This window comes from Scyliorhinus torazame, chromosome 23, assembly GCF_047496885.1.
Source record: "Scyliorhinus torazame isolate Kashiwa2021f chromosome 23, sScyTor2.1, whole genome shotgun sequence".
In the NCBI taxonomy this organism is placed as follows: domain Eukaryota; kingdom Metazoa; phylum Chordata; class Chondrichthyes; order Carcharhiniformes; family Scyliorhinidae; genus Scyliorhinus; species Scyliorhinus torazame.
This window is the reverse complement of record NC_092729.1, coordinates 76,626,065-76,640,057: the sequence shown is the minus strand read 5'-3', so window position 1 is coordinate 76,640,057 and position 13,993 is coordinate 76,626,065.

The window sequence follows — 13,993 nt, the reverse complement described above, 5'->3', positions numbered from 1 at the left end:
AATATATGTTAATGATCGAAAGGTGCAGCACTGTGGCGCAGTGGTTAACATTGCTGCCTCACGGCGCCGGTATCCCAGGTTCGATCCCTGCTCTGGGTCACTGTCCATGTGAAGTTTGCACATTCTCCCCGTGTTTGCGTGGGTTTCGCTCTCACAACCCAAATAAGCGTTGGGTAGGTGGATTGGCCACGTTAAATTGCCCATTATTTTGAAAAAAAAAATGAATTGGCCCTAACCAACGTACTATGTACCTCCAAAAGAACCTAATTACTCTTATATTCTATGCTACGACTCATGAAGGCAAGTGTGCCACGTGCCTACTTAACTTCCCTGTTCACCTGCACTGCCACCTTCATTCAGGGATCTGTGAACAAGGACCCCAAGGTCCAGCTGCACCACTGAGCTTCCGAGTGCCTGCGATTACTTGCATATATATATATGTACATGCATATATATATACACACATATATATATATGTATATATTATCACCTCGGTCAATAATATCAATAGATATGGAAATATATAATGAATAATAATGTAATATATGTCAGATAGATATAAAATACTTATAAACTACATAATTAGGCACAGGGACACACACACTCGCACATTCAAGTGTAAATCAATACTTCGAATCTAAGGTGGACCCGAGTCCAGAAGTGCCAATTTTTGGAGTGTGGGGACCCGTGAATCGAGGGGGTGACAGAGGCCGATGTTTTCGCCTTTGTCTCTTTGGTAGCCCGGAGACGGATCTTGTTGGGGTGGAGTCACTCTGGGCCGCCGAATGCGGGGATGTGTGCGAGCGACTTCGCTGACTTCCTCAGGATGGAAAAAAATCAAGTTCGCTTTGAGAGGGTCGGTGGAGAGATTTGCCTGTCGATGGAATCCGTTTATTAACTTATTCCTTGATGTTTAAGTCAGCAGTGGGAATTGGGGAAAGGGGGGATTTTGGTATTTAAAATAACAGCTGAGTGGGAAGAGGGTAACATCAGGGAGGGTGCGAAGCAGGGGCGATGGTTATTTATTTATTATAGTATTTCCTGTTTGTTGTCTCTTTGGTTTACAGAGATACAAATGCCACAATAAAAATATAATCAAAAAATAATGTTGCTTGGTATCTCCAGGTACTCGGGTACAATTCCGGCCGTAAGTCACTGTCTGTGTGGATATTTCATCCTACCCCCGTGTCTGCGTGGGTTTCTTCCGGGAGCTTCAGTTCCCTGCCACAGCCCAAAGATGTGCAGGATTAGGTGGCCCGGCCATGCTAAAAGATTGCTCCTTTGTGTCACAAAGGTTTGCAGGTTTGGGGTAAGCGCAATGCTAAAAGATTGCTCCTTTGTGGCACAAAGGTTTGCAGGTTTGGGGTAAGCGCAATGCTAAAAGATTGCTCCTTCGTGTCACAAAGGTAGGAAGGTTTGGGGGATTGTGGGCTTATCAGGATAAGGTGGAGAAGTGAATCTAGGTAGTGCGCCCTGTTACAAGGTCGGTGCCGATTCGATGGACTTAACGCACTGTAGATATTATATGATTATAGCAGCTCCTCGCGACAGTGCTACAATGCAGGTGCAGCAGATATTAAGAAAGCTGACTTTTAGCGCAAGAGGATTTGAATACAGGATTATGAGGTCCTGCTTCATCTGTATTGGAACTTGGGTAAGCCGCACCAGGAGCATTGGGTGCAATTTTGGTCCCTTTATCTGAGGAAGAAAATTATCGGAGCGTCCGAGTGGCACAGTGGTTATCACTGCTGCCTCACTGCGTCAAGGAACCGGGATCGATCCTGGCCCCAGGTCAATGTCCGCGTGGAGTTTAAACATTTTCCGGTGATTGCCAGAATCTCACGTCCGTAACACAAATATGTGCGCCGTAGGTATATAGGACAGGCTAAATTGTCCCTTTATTGGCTGAAAAATATAATGGAAAGGCCTTTTTGTGTTAGAGTGTGTTGTCAAATGTTTACGACTCTCGTACCAGCTGTGGCGGGACTGCCCGATGAAGAGAGATTGGGAAAACTGGGCCTGCATTATTTTGAGTTTCAATGATGAGAGGTGATCTCATTGAAACCTACAAAATACTCAGTGGGACAGACAGGGTAGATTGCGGGTAAGATGTTGTCCTGGCACCAGGAGAAACAATTGCAAGATATGGGGGAAGCTATTTAGGACGGAGATGAGCAGAAATGCCTCTACTCAAAGGGTTGTGAATATTTGGTATTCGCTATTCCAGAGGGAGGTGGAAGCTCAGTCACTGAGTATGTTTAGAGCAGAGCTTGGCAGATATCTAAATCCCAATGACAGAAAGGGCTATAGGGCTAGTGTGGGCACAAAGGTATTGCAGTCAATGATGACACGTGATCGCATTGTATGGCAGAGCAGGATCGACGGGCTGAATGGCCAACTTCACTTCCCATGTTCATATGCAACTGCCCGGGGAAGGTTTTAGAGGAGAGTGTCGATGGAGATTTACTCTGTAACTAACCCCGTGCTGTACCTGTCCTGGGAGTGTTTGATGGGGGACAATGTAGAGGGAACTTCACTCTGTATCTAACCCCGTGATGTGCCTGTCGTGGGAGTGTTGGATGGGGACAGTGCAGAGGGGGCTTTACTCTGTATCCAACCCCGTGCTGTGCCTGTCCTGGGAGTGTAGGATGGGGATAGTGTAGAGGGAGCTTTACTCTGTATCTAACGCGTGCTGTACCTGTCCTGGGAGTGTTGGATGGGGATAGTGTAGAGGGAGCTTTACTCTGTATCTAACGCGTGCTGTACCTGTCCTGGGAGTATTTAATAGTGACAGTGGAGAGGGAGCTTTACTCTGCACATAACCCCGTGCGGTAGCTGTCCTGGGAATATTTGATGGAGACAGTGTAGATGGAGCTTTACTCTGCATATAACCCCGTGATGTACCTATCCTGGAAGTGATTGATGGGGACAGTGTATGGGGAGCTTCACTCTGTATATAATATCGTGCTGCACCTGTCCTGGGAGTGTTTGATTGTAACAAAGTAAAGGGAGCTCGCCGCTCTATCTAACACTTTGCTGTCCCTGCCCTGGGAGTGTTTGATGGGGACAGTGTACAGGGAGTTTTACTCTCTACCTAAGCCTTTGCAGTGTTGGATACGTTGAGCATAACCTCCTCATTCTCGTACTCTGTGCCCCTATTAACAAAGCTATGAATACTATATTCTTTATTAAATGCTCTCCACCTGTCCTTCCACATTCAATGAGCGACGCATATATACACCCAGTTATCTCAGTTCCTGAAATCCTTTAATCATTTTACGGCTTATTTTATCTTGTCCTTCCATGTCCTTTCAAACAAAATGCATGGCCTCACACTTCTGCGCGTTCCGCTTGATCTGCCTTGTATTTGCCCACTCCAAAAATTTGTGTATGTCCATTTTGACGTTTTATACTGTTCTCCTCACAGTTTACGATACTATCAGGTTTCGAAAAAGACGCAACTTTGTAATTATCCCCTGCACCCCAAGATCTTCCTTTGTGCAAGATGGCGCCGGAGCGTGGCTACTCTTTGCGAGCTCTCCCAAACAGATCCTCTTTTTACATCTCCTATAACCGGACGAATCTTTTAATATTCATTTCTAACAGAAACATTATCTTTTACCTTCCCTTGCAGGTTTGAAGATCCTCCGAGACCCTGAAGTGGATATTTTGCCGGACTCGACCCGACCCAGCTGCACCCCTGTTGACACGACCCGACCTGGAACTGTTCAGGCCCAAACCCGAAGTAAGGATCCGACCTTGATTTCGACCAGACAGGGGCCTCGGAGCGCCCTTCCCGTCGGAGTTACCGACGCCAGTCCCCTGACGGCTCTACCTAGTCTCCGAAAAACCCGACCCGGCTCCCGACCACGAGACTCGGCCCGGACCGACACAAAGAGGCCCGCCCAGTGACCCAACCCGGAGAGGCCCTCCAGCGACCTGACTAACCTGAGGATGGAGGATAGGAGAATCCACGTGGAGACCTGACCAGGCCAACTCCAAGGCCCGACCCCAGGAGCGATCAGCGAGTGAGATGAACATGTGAACCCAGCCCAACATTCCTCTTGAAGCCCCTGCCTACGATACAAGCCCCCCGAAACGACGGAGACCCCACGTGAAGAACCAAACAGGCCGCAAAGTATTGCCGTACCCGCACAACGCTGGGGTCCGACCGGATCGCAAATATGTCACCCCGCAACCACAACCAGCACCAGGGACACTGCCAGGCGCGACCGTGGAAACATAGCCAGCGGCCTGATCTTCACCAGAAGCAACCACCTACCTTCCACAAAGTTCGCTTTCTCTTATCAACACCGTGGTTTGTAGTTGAGACTGAAACAACTCGGTTTCAAGACTCATCACCCCAGCTTACTCCTGGCAAACGTCCAGGCGATTTTAAAAAACAGGCTGGACGAACATAATGCTATACGTTGCACTCAGAAGGAAGTAAAAGACTGCTGTGTGATCTGTTTTGCAAAAATCCCCGCCTCAGCGGTATGTGCCATACATCCTGAAGGCTTCTGAATTCACCGGCGGACCGCACTGCATCATCGGGCAAAACAAAGAGTGGAGGGGTTTGCCTCCTCATTAACACTTCCTCGTGCTTGGATGTGGCGACCCTGGCGGCGTTCTGCTCCCCAGACCAGGAATACCTGACCGGGAAATACCACCCATACTTCCTTCCATATCAATTCACTTCAGATTGTTTAGCACAGGGCTAAATCGCTGGCTTTGAAAGCAGACCAACGCGGGCCAGCAGCACGGCTCCATTCCCGAAACAGCCTACCTGAATAGGCGCCGGAATGTGGCAACTGGGGGCTTTTCTCAGTAACTTCATTTGAAGTCTACTTGTGACAATAAGCGATTTTCATTAATTTCATTATCACAGCGGTCTACGTCCCACCCCAGGCAGAAGTGAAGAAAGCGTTGGACGAACTGTGTATAGTTATAAACAACAATGAAACAGAACACCCGGAGGTCATGCTCATCGTGGCCGGGGACTTCAACAACGCCAACCCCAAGAATGTACTGCCAAAATTCCACAGCACTTCTGGTCGCACGACTCTTGACCACTGCAACACAAAAACTAAGGGCGCCTACCATTCCATCCCGCGACCGCACTTCGGAAAATCAGACCATAAGCGAAAAGTTAAGTGGGATTATCCAGCTCAGAAGGCCATGCAGTGCTGGTCCGAGGCAACAGACACGCTCCTATGTGACTGTTTAGAGACAGTGGACTGGTCAATACTTAAGAACTCAGCGACCAACCTGCGTATGCCACCACCATCAAAGACTTCATCAGCAAAAGTTTGGACGACTGCGTGTCAAAGAAAGCAGTACGTATGGTTCCCAAGCGGAAACCATGGCTTAATCGGGAGATTTACTCCCTACTGAAGGACAGGTCTGAGGCGTTCAATACAGGTGACTCTGAGCTATACAAGAAATCCAGGTACAACCTCCTGGGGACTCACTTCTTCGTTTATCGAAAGAGACCAATGTTTCAATAATCGACTAGGGTTTGTTCAAAAGCCTTCAATAACTTTCATATATCCAATTTCGCTTTTCATAAATCACCTTTCCAATTGGCACAATTCCACTTTACATTGATTTGACTAACGTGTCTGCCCATTTCGTCGAACTGTCACTTTCCCTCCAGTCTAAGATTGCGACATAACATTTCATTTCCAAACATAGCAGGTGGGCTATTGGTCTGTGCGTTCATGCCATTTGTGTCAGCAAATATTGCGTTTACCATTAGACCATGGGAAATATCAAGAGCATTCCCCTCCAGTCTAAAGACACATCACTCTCCACTTCTCTCCACTTCCTGTCGCTTAGTGCAAATCATGTCCTCATAGATAGTTACAGTTGCTTAATTTGGATTCAATTTTCATAACAAGCCCTGAAAGATCATTTTTCTTTAATTTAGAGTAAGCAATTCATTTTTGTTTCCAATTGAGGGGCAACTTAGTGTGGCCAATCCACTTACCCTGCACGTCTTTGGGTTGTGGGGATGAAACTCACACAAGTGCCGTAAGAACGTGCAAACTCCACAAAATAGCGACCCAGGGCCGGGATCGAACCTGGGAGTTTGGCGCCGTGCAGCAGCAGTGCCAGTCCCTCTGAAATTACATTTAATCACAGGCGCAGCGTGAGTCCAGAGATACAATTTCAAATACGATTTGTTGACTTAATCTCTCCAATTCTTGAAGTTTACTGGACAAAAATGCCATTCATAAACAGACTGCAATCCTTTCCTTGCTTATGTCCTCACACATTAACAATGAAGGCTTGCCTGTCATTACAGTGACGTTCCCTCTCTCCTTTTGTAAATTGCACAGGACAATCTCCAGCCTGCAGGACTTTGGCACATGGCAATATCAAAGAATGATTGAAACATATTGTTCAATTACCCTCAGGTATCCCTCACTGGATGCCTAATAGTCTACTCCAGTGTAATGTAAAATGTGTTGGTTGAAAAGGGTGAAGTGAACCTGTGTGTTCAGTGCTTGTAAGTGATCTCAGGCTCCATGGATCCTAACTGTGTCACTGGAGGGTGTCTCTCTTATTTTTTGTTTTAAATAACTCTTACCAATGCATGAACGACAGAGGCAGCCGGAAAATGATCTCCGCGAATAACAGGGATCCGCGGAGAAAGCAAGACGAGAGCAGAGATCAGAGTCTTAGAACAAAATTCGACAGCATTAGATTAGATTCTGAGGCCAATTGATTGGAATAGTACAACAAAAGGCAGGAGTTTACCTCAGGCGGTTTACTGGCTTACGACACGGTACGATTCGATACCAATTGAGGTACCACGTACTGCAGGTTATTTAGGCAGTTTACTTTCCCATCCTGGGTCTTGTTGGCATCCCGGGTAAGTCTCTCCAACCAGACATTATTTCTATAAGCTATGTGTATCTCTATTGCGCTGTTTGTTCTTGAAGTTGCATTAACACAGGCATCACTCTCTTCAGTTCCAGTCTCAAACTATTTTGCCATCTGCCACCCCCTCTGCGCCAGGTATATGTGGCTGAATTAGGTTGCCAAGCAGTAATATGTTCCATTCTATCGTGGGCTGATTTCACATCCCAGACTTCCTCCTTCCCCAGTCTTGTCTTTCTGAACATCCCTGTCTCAAACTTCGACTGCTGAGGAAACCTTTATTTATGGGTTAAACATATTCCAACCCGATTATTCCAAATTTCTCCAACTTAGCCTCTCAGTTGTAAGTCATCATGGCCCAAACAACATCATAAATTAGGTCAAATCGAGTTCACACATCGTTTCTGTCAGGTCTGTTGCTGCATACCTTTTGTGAACACTTGACTGTCTGGCAGAAATGTTGCTGGCGCGATCACGAAGGAGGGCTCTCAGAAGCCTTTAAAAATGTGCTCGGACAAATCTCCATGAGAAACTGCAACAATACATACACAATTTCCCGGCCTCTGCTGAGAAAGGGCAAGTAACTTACGTGCCACACAGGAGCCAGGCAATGATCTTATCTGAAACGAAACATCTAAAAACTTCCCTTTGACATTGAATGGAATCCCCATCACACATTCTGTCTCTACCAACATCCATGACCGAAAAAGTCAACAGGACTAACCAGAGAGTCACTGTGTCTCGATGAGCAGACCAGAGCCCGGGGACCCTGTGGCGCGTGACTCGCCTCCTGAGTTCGCAATGTTGGCCGACAATCGATAAACGTCGGGAACGAAGTTTGAATACTTTGCCCTTTCCTGGCCACGTGAAGCTCCAACAACATTCAGGAAGATAGACAGTATCCTGCAACAAGTACTCCACTTCATCGGTATACCTTCCACGAACAATCACACCCTCCAGCACCGACTCACATTGCAGCCATGTGTACCATCCACAATATGGATTGCAGGAACTCACCAGGACGCCATAGACAGAACCTTCCACACCCACGACCATTACCATCTAGATGCTCAATGTGTAAAGGTATATTTGGACACCACGAGCTGGATGTTCCCCTCCAAGCTAATCACCACCCTGAATTGGAAAGTTCTCGCCGTTCCTTCACTGCTCGTTTGTCAAATCCTGGAGTAGCTCACGTACAACACTGTGCAAGTACACCATATGGACTGCAGTGGTCCAAAACGTCAGCTCACTACCAGCGTATGAAAGGGTCATTAGGGATACGATATGAATTATGAACTAGCCAACGAAGCCCTCATCCCATGAATGAATAACCAAAAGCAGCGATTTGCTGCAGCTACCAAGCTAGAGTTAATTACCATAGAATGAGATACCACTCCAGGAAAACTGTCAGATATTGGAAGTGTTCCTCAAGTAATCACGCTCCTTACGTTCGTACGACAACATGACCGGCCAAATTAATGAGTTTAAATTCTCCACTTAATCTTTGTACATCAAAAACAATAGAGTAAGCTTTCAATCAGAAAATTATTATGCGGTAGATTGATACAAAGTGTACAACTAAGGACAAGCCATTAGATTATTTTTGATGTCGCGATTGAATCTGCATCTAACTTCCAGCTGAATTTGCAACACAATTGATCCTTTGAGGATGGAACTACGAATATTTGCGTGCTCCTTCTAACTATTAAAAGGATATGACTGAATGGCGACAATAACGAAGAGCTGGATGTTGAACAGATGGACAGTAAGGCGAAAGAACCTGGAAGCGCAACTGAATTAATTTGGGATGGTGCAATGAAGATAATACCTTAGTTCTAATGATTAAGGTGGAGAGCCATTCTGCGCAGTGGTCAGTGTGAGTTCAGAGTATTAGGGTTAAGACCAGAATTACTGCCTCTCCATAATTCCCTGATCCACTGTAATGTATCCTCTTTCAGATGATGGATTGCTCAGTTACTGATGATGCATTTCCTGCCATGAAGTTTATTATTGAACAATGTGGATATTTAGGGCACACAATTGTCGTTTCATGTCGATCAATGCAGAGAACAATTTCATATTTAAGATTTAATAAGTGAAATCACACCTTCAGCGGGGATGGAATTGAAACCCGTCACTACAGTATTAACCATGCCACATGATTACTTGTACAGCGGTAACACCACTTCTCTTTAGACTCTACAGTCCCGCTGTTATTAGAGCAAATGTTAGAGAGCCGATTGTGTGTGGTAAACAAAAATAACGGGTGGTTGTAACGTACACATACAATGGTAAAATCTGGTGGTCAGGGGAGCCTGGTAAAGACAATTGTCGAACGTTTTCGGATCAGTTTCTCAGAGAAGCGCTTTCCACATCCAACAAGCGAAGCGACAAATCGACATATGTGAAAGGACACATGTTTCTTTGCTGCCTCATTTTGAAGGAGCCAGTACCGTCGCAGGGAACATAACATGACCGAATTTTACAATCTGATTGAGGGAGAGGAAAGTGTTCCAAGACAATTGTTGAAACTACAGTTAGGCAATTATGAGGGAATGAAGAGAGAGCTCTGAGAAGTAAGACCTCGAGTTAATTGGAGGAGTAGGACTGAATGAAATGCAATGGGAACATATTTGATTCTAGTTCAAAATGCAAAACAGAGATTCACATTAGTGATCAGGAAAAACACAAAGGTCCGGAAGTATCATCACTAGCTAAGTTGGGAGGTGAAATATCTTATATAATTGAAATAATATAAACCAAATTACTAGAGGTTATGACAGAGTGCGAAATTGGAGAGAAAATGTAAATAATACAGCATCGGTTGACAAAACGCAATTAAACAGACAAAGAAAATAGATCATAGAATCATAGAATTTACAGTGCAGAAGGAGGCCATTCGGCCCATCGAGTCTGCACCGGCTCTTGGAAAGAGCACCCTACCCAAGGTCCACACCGCCACCCTATCCCCATAACCCAGTAACCCCACCCTACACTAAGGGCAATTTTGGACACTATGGGCAATTTAGCATGGCCAATCCACCTAACCCGCACATCTTTGGACTGTGGGAGGAAACCGGAACACCCGGAGGAAACCCACGCACACACGGGGAGGATGTGCAGACTCCGCACAGACAGTGACCCAAGCCGGAATCGAACCTGGGACCCTGGAGCTGTGAAGCATTTGTGCTATCCACAATGCTACCGTGCTGCCCCAATCACTTGGGAAATAAATGGCCAAGGTGGGTTTCGAGGGATACAAGACAAATGCGGGCAAGTGGGACTGGCTTAGTGACATAAACTGGCGGTATGGACAAGCTGGACCGAAGCGCCTCTTCCCATGCTGCAAACATCTATCACTATGACTCTAAAGATAACATATATATATATATTTTAAAAGATATGATGTGGAGATGCCGGCGTTGGACTGGGGTGAACACAGGAAGAAGTCTTGCAACACCAGGTTAAAGTCCAACAGGTTTGTTTCGATATCACTAGCTTTCGGAGCGCTGCTCCTTCCTTAGATGAATGAAGAGGTATGTTCCAGAAACATATATATAGACAAATTTAAAGATGCCAGACAATGCTTGGAATGCGAGCATTAGCAGTTGATTAAATCTTTACAGATCCAGAGATGGGGTAACCCCAGGTTAAAGAGGTGTGAATTGTGTCAAGCCAGGACAGTTGGTGGGATTTCGCATGCCCGATGGTGGGGGATGAATGTAATGTGACATGAATCCCAGGTCCCGTTTGAGGCCGCACTCATGTGCGGAACTTGGCTATAAGTTTCTGCTCGGCGATTCTGCGTTGTCGCGGGTCCTGAAGGCCGCCTTGGGGAGTGCTTCCCCGGAGATCAGAGGCTGAATGCCCTTGACTGCTGAAGTGTTCTCTGACTAGACGGGAACATTCCTGCCTGGTGATTGTCGCCTGATGTCCGTTCATTCGTTGTCGCAGCATCAGCATGGAACGCCAATGTACCACGCCTCGGGACATCCTTTCCTCCAGCGTATGAGGTAGACAACGTTGGCCGAGTCGCACGAGTCTGTGCCGCGTACCTGGTGGGTGGTGTTCTTACGTGTAATGGTGGTATCCATGTCGATGATCTGGCACGTCGTGCAGAGATTGCCATGGCAGGGTTGTATGCTGTCGTGGTCACTGTTCTGAAGGCTGGGTAGTTTGCTGCAAACAATGGTTTATTTGAGGTTGAGCGGTTGTTTGAAGGCAAGTAGAGGGGGTGTGGGGATGACCTTGGCAAGATGTTCATCCTCATCGGAACTTTTGCAGATATTTGAAATGAGCACCTGTCCAAGGGAGAGTAAATCAAGGTAATTAATTAAGAGATTTCGGGAACCGAGGACTAATTGCATACACATTCCACCTGTCTTCACTGTGGATGTTAAAGCAACATTCTGGACACATTTTGTGAAAAGGGAGGCAGCAAGAACATGATCTATTAATGATAGAGAGCATGGGGTTGTGAAGGGAGGGTTCGTCCCTCACAAGCATGATCGAGTTTTTTGAGGAGGTGACGAAGATGATTGATCCGGTGAGGGCGGTCGATGTTGTTTACATGGACTTTAGTAAAGCCGTTGAAAAGGTGCCTCACGGCAGATTTGCACAAAAGGTGAGACACACGGAATCAGAGGTGAGGTGGCAAGAAAACATATTAAAGCTTTATTGTCACAAGTACGCTTACATTAGCACTGCAATGAAGTTACAGTGAAAAACCCCAGTCGCCACATTTCGGCGCTTGTTCGGGTACACAGAGGGAGAATTCAGAATTCTCAGCTGGTACGGGAATTGAAAGCGCGGTGCTGGCGGTGTTTTGCATCTCGAACCAGCTGTCTAACCCACACAGCTAAACAAACCCAGATGGACATAAACTGGCTCGGTCACAGAAGTAAGATTGTAGCAGTAGAACGGCGTTTTCTTTCTGAATGGAAAGTTGAAGCTAGTGGTGTTCCAAGGGATCTGTGGTGTTTGTGGTGTACATAAATAATTTGGAGGAAAATGTAGCGGGTCTGATTAGTAATTTTGCGGATGACATCAAGTTTGGTGGAGTGGCAGATAGCGCTGAGGGTTGTTAGTGGATACAGCAGGACATCGATACGTTGGAAAATTGGGCAGAGAAATGTCAAATGAAGATTGTTCTGGACAAATGTGAGTTATTGCATTTTGGTTGGCCTAACATAGAGTAAATAGACCGTAAATGGCAACACCTTTAGGAATTTATAGGGAGGGGAGCACGGTGGCGCATTGGGTTAGCCCTGCAGCCTCACGGCGCCAAGTTCCCAGGTTCGATCGCGGCTCTGGGTCACTGTCCGTATGGAGATTGCACATTCTCCCTTGTTTGTGCAGGTTTCGCACCCACAACCAAAGGATATGCAGAGTAGGTGGATCGGCCACGTTTAATTACCACTTAATTGGAAATAAATGAATTGGGCACTCTAAATTTTTAAAAAAGGAATATAGAGGGATCTTGGCGTACAGATCCACAGATCTTTGACAGTGGCGACACAAGTGGGCAAGGTATTCATGGAAGCATATGGAATGTTTGCCTTTCTTGGGACGGGGCGTCGAGTACAAAAACTGGCAAGTCATGCTGCAGTTGTATAAAACCTTGGTAAGGCTGCATTTAGAATATTGTGCGCAATTCTGATCGCCACATTACCAGAAGGATGTGAAAGCTTTGGAGATGGTGCAGAGGAGTTTTACAAGCATGTTCTGTTAAATGTGCGGGGAGGCTGAATAGACAGACTGTTTTCATTAGAAGGATCGAGGTTGAGGGGCGACCTGGTAGAGGTCTGCACGATTATGAGAGTCATAGATAGAGTGGATGGGCAGGCACTCGTTCCCAGAGTGGAGTAGTCAGTCACTAAGGTGCATAGGTTTACGATCCGTAGGGCAAAGTTTGGAATAGGTGTCCGAGGAAGATTTTTTTTACACAGAGGATGCTAAGTACCTGAAACGCTCTGCCAGACGAGGTTGTAGAAACGGAACTGTTCAAAAGGAATCGCGACAAATGTATGGATACTAGCGGTATAGAGGGATACGGTACTAGACAGTGCTGGGGTTTGGTCCCAGGATGGTATCCTGACCGGGACAGGCTTGTGCGGGGGGAGGGGGGGGGGGGGGGCGGGGGGAAACGGGGGACGAAGGGCCGTTTCCTGTGCTTTGTAAGATGGAATTCTGCGAAGAATCTTGAGTGAAGTGATGTCTTAGTTAGGTTTTGCATTCTCTTTAACTTTACATGTTTTTCTTGGCTCTGACAACTCGCGATCAGTTTGGACGAATGTATGAAAGTGTAGGCAAAATAACTGGACATCTGGTCAGTGAAAACTCTGGAATCTAGATTGAGAATATGATAGCTGACAGGTCAGCAATATGTTTGAAATTTAGCCGAGTCACCGTAGTTTTCTGAAAGGGAAATTAATTTTGGTTAAATTGCTTGCTTTATTTGAGCAAGAAACTGCTAATTTGAATAAAGCTGAATGTGTGAATGTGGTGTAGGAAGGTTTCCTGAAAGGATTTGACAAGATCCTAAGATGCAATGCAAGTCCTCATGTTGCAGCGGATGAGAAATTCACATGAATGGAAAGTTCTTTCCTGAATAGGAAACTAAAATCGGGCATAAACTGCACAGGGTTTTTACTTCGCAAACGGTAATCTGCGAGAAAAGGATCAGTGTTAGGATCTTTATTGTCTCTGATAATGGATTGGATGAAGAGAACGAAGATCGAGACTATTTTGCTGATCGTGAATTACCTGGTAACACAATGATAGGTATGAATTAAGGTGTAAAGTAGACATAAACTACCTGTGAATGGAAACTGACAATATCATTGACTGTGTGAAGCAATAGCAGGTCGAGGATAATTTTAGAAACTTGAGCTGACAACTTCGGCAGGGCGAAGCCAAAATCAACATGTTATCTAAAATGAGAGGATGCACGCCGGTAGCTTAGTTTGGTCTGAGTTTCTGGAACATGACTATCGAAACGTGAGCAGGCATGTGCATCAAGTGAATCGGATGTCCACTAGAATGTTTTCGGCTATTGAAAGGGAATGCAATTTAAAGTTATTGAAGTATTCTTACAGCTATCGAG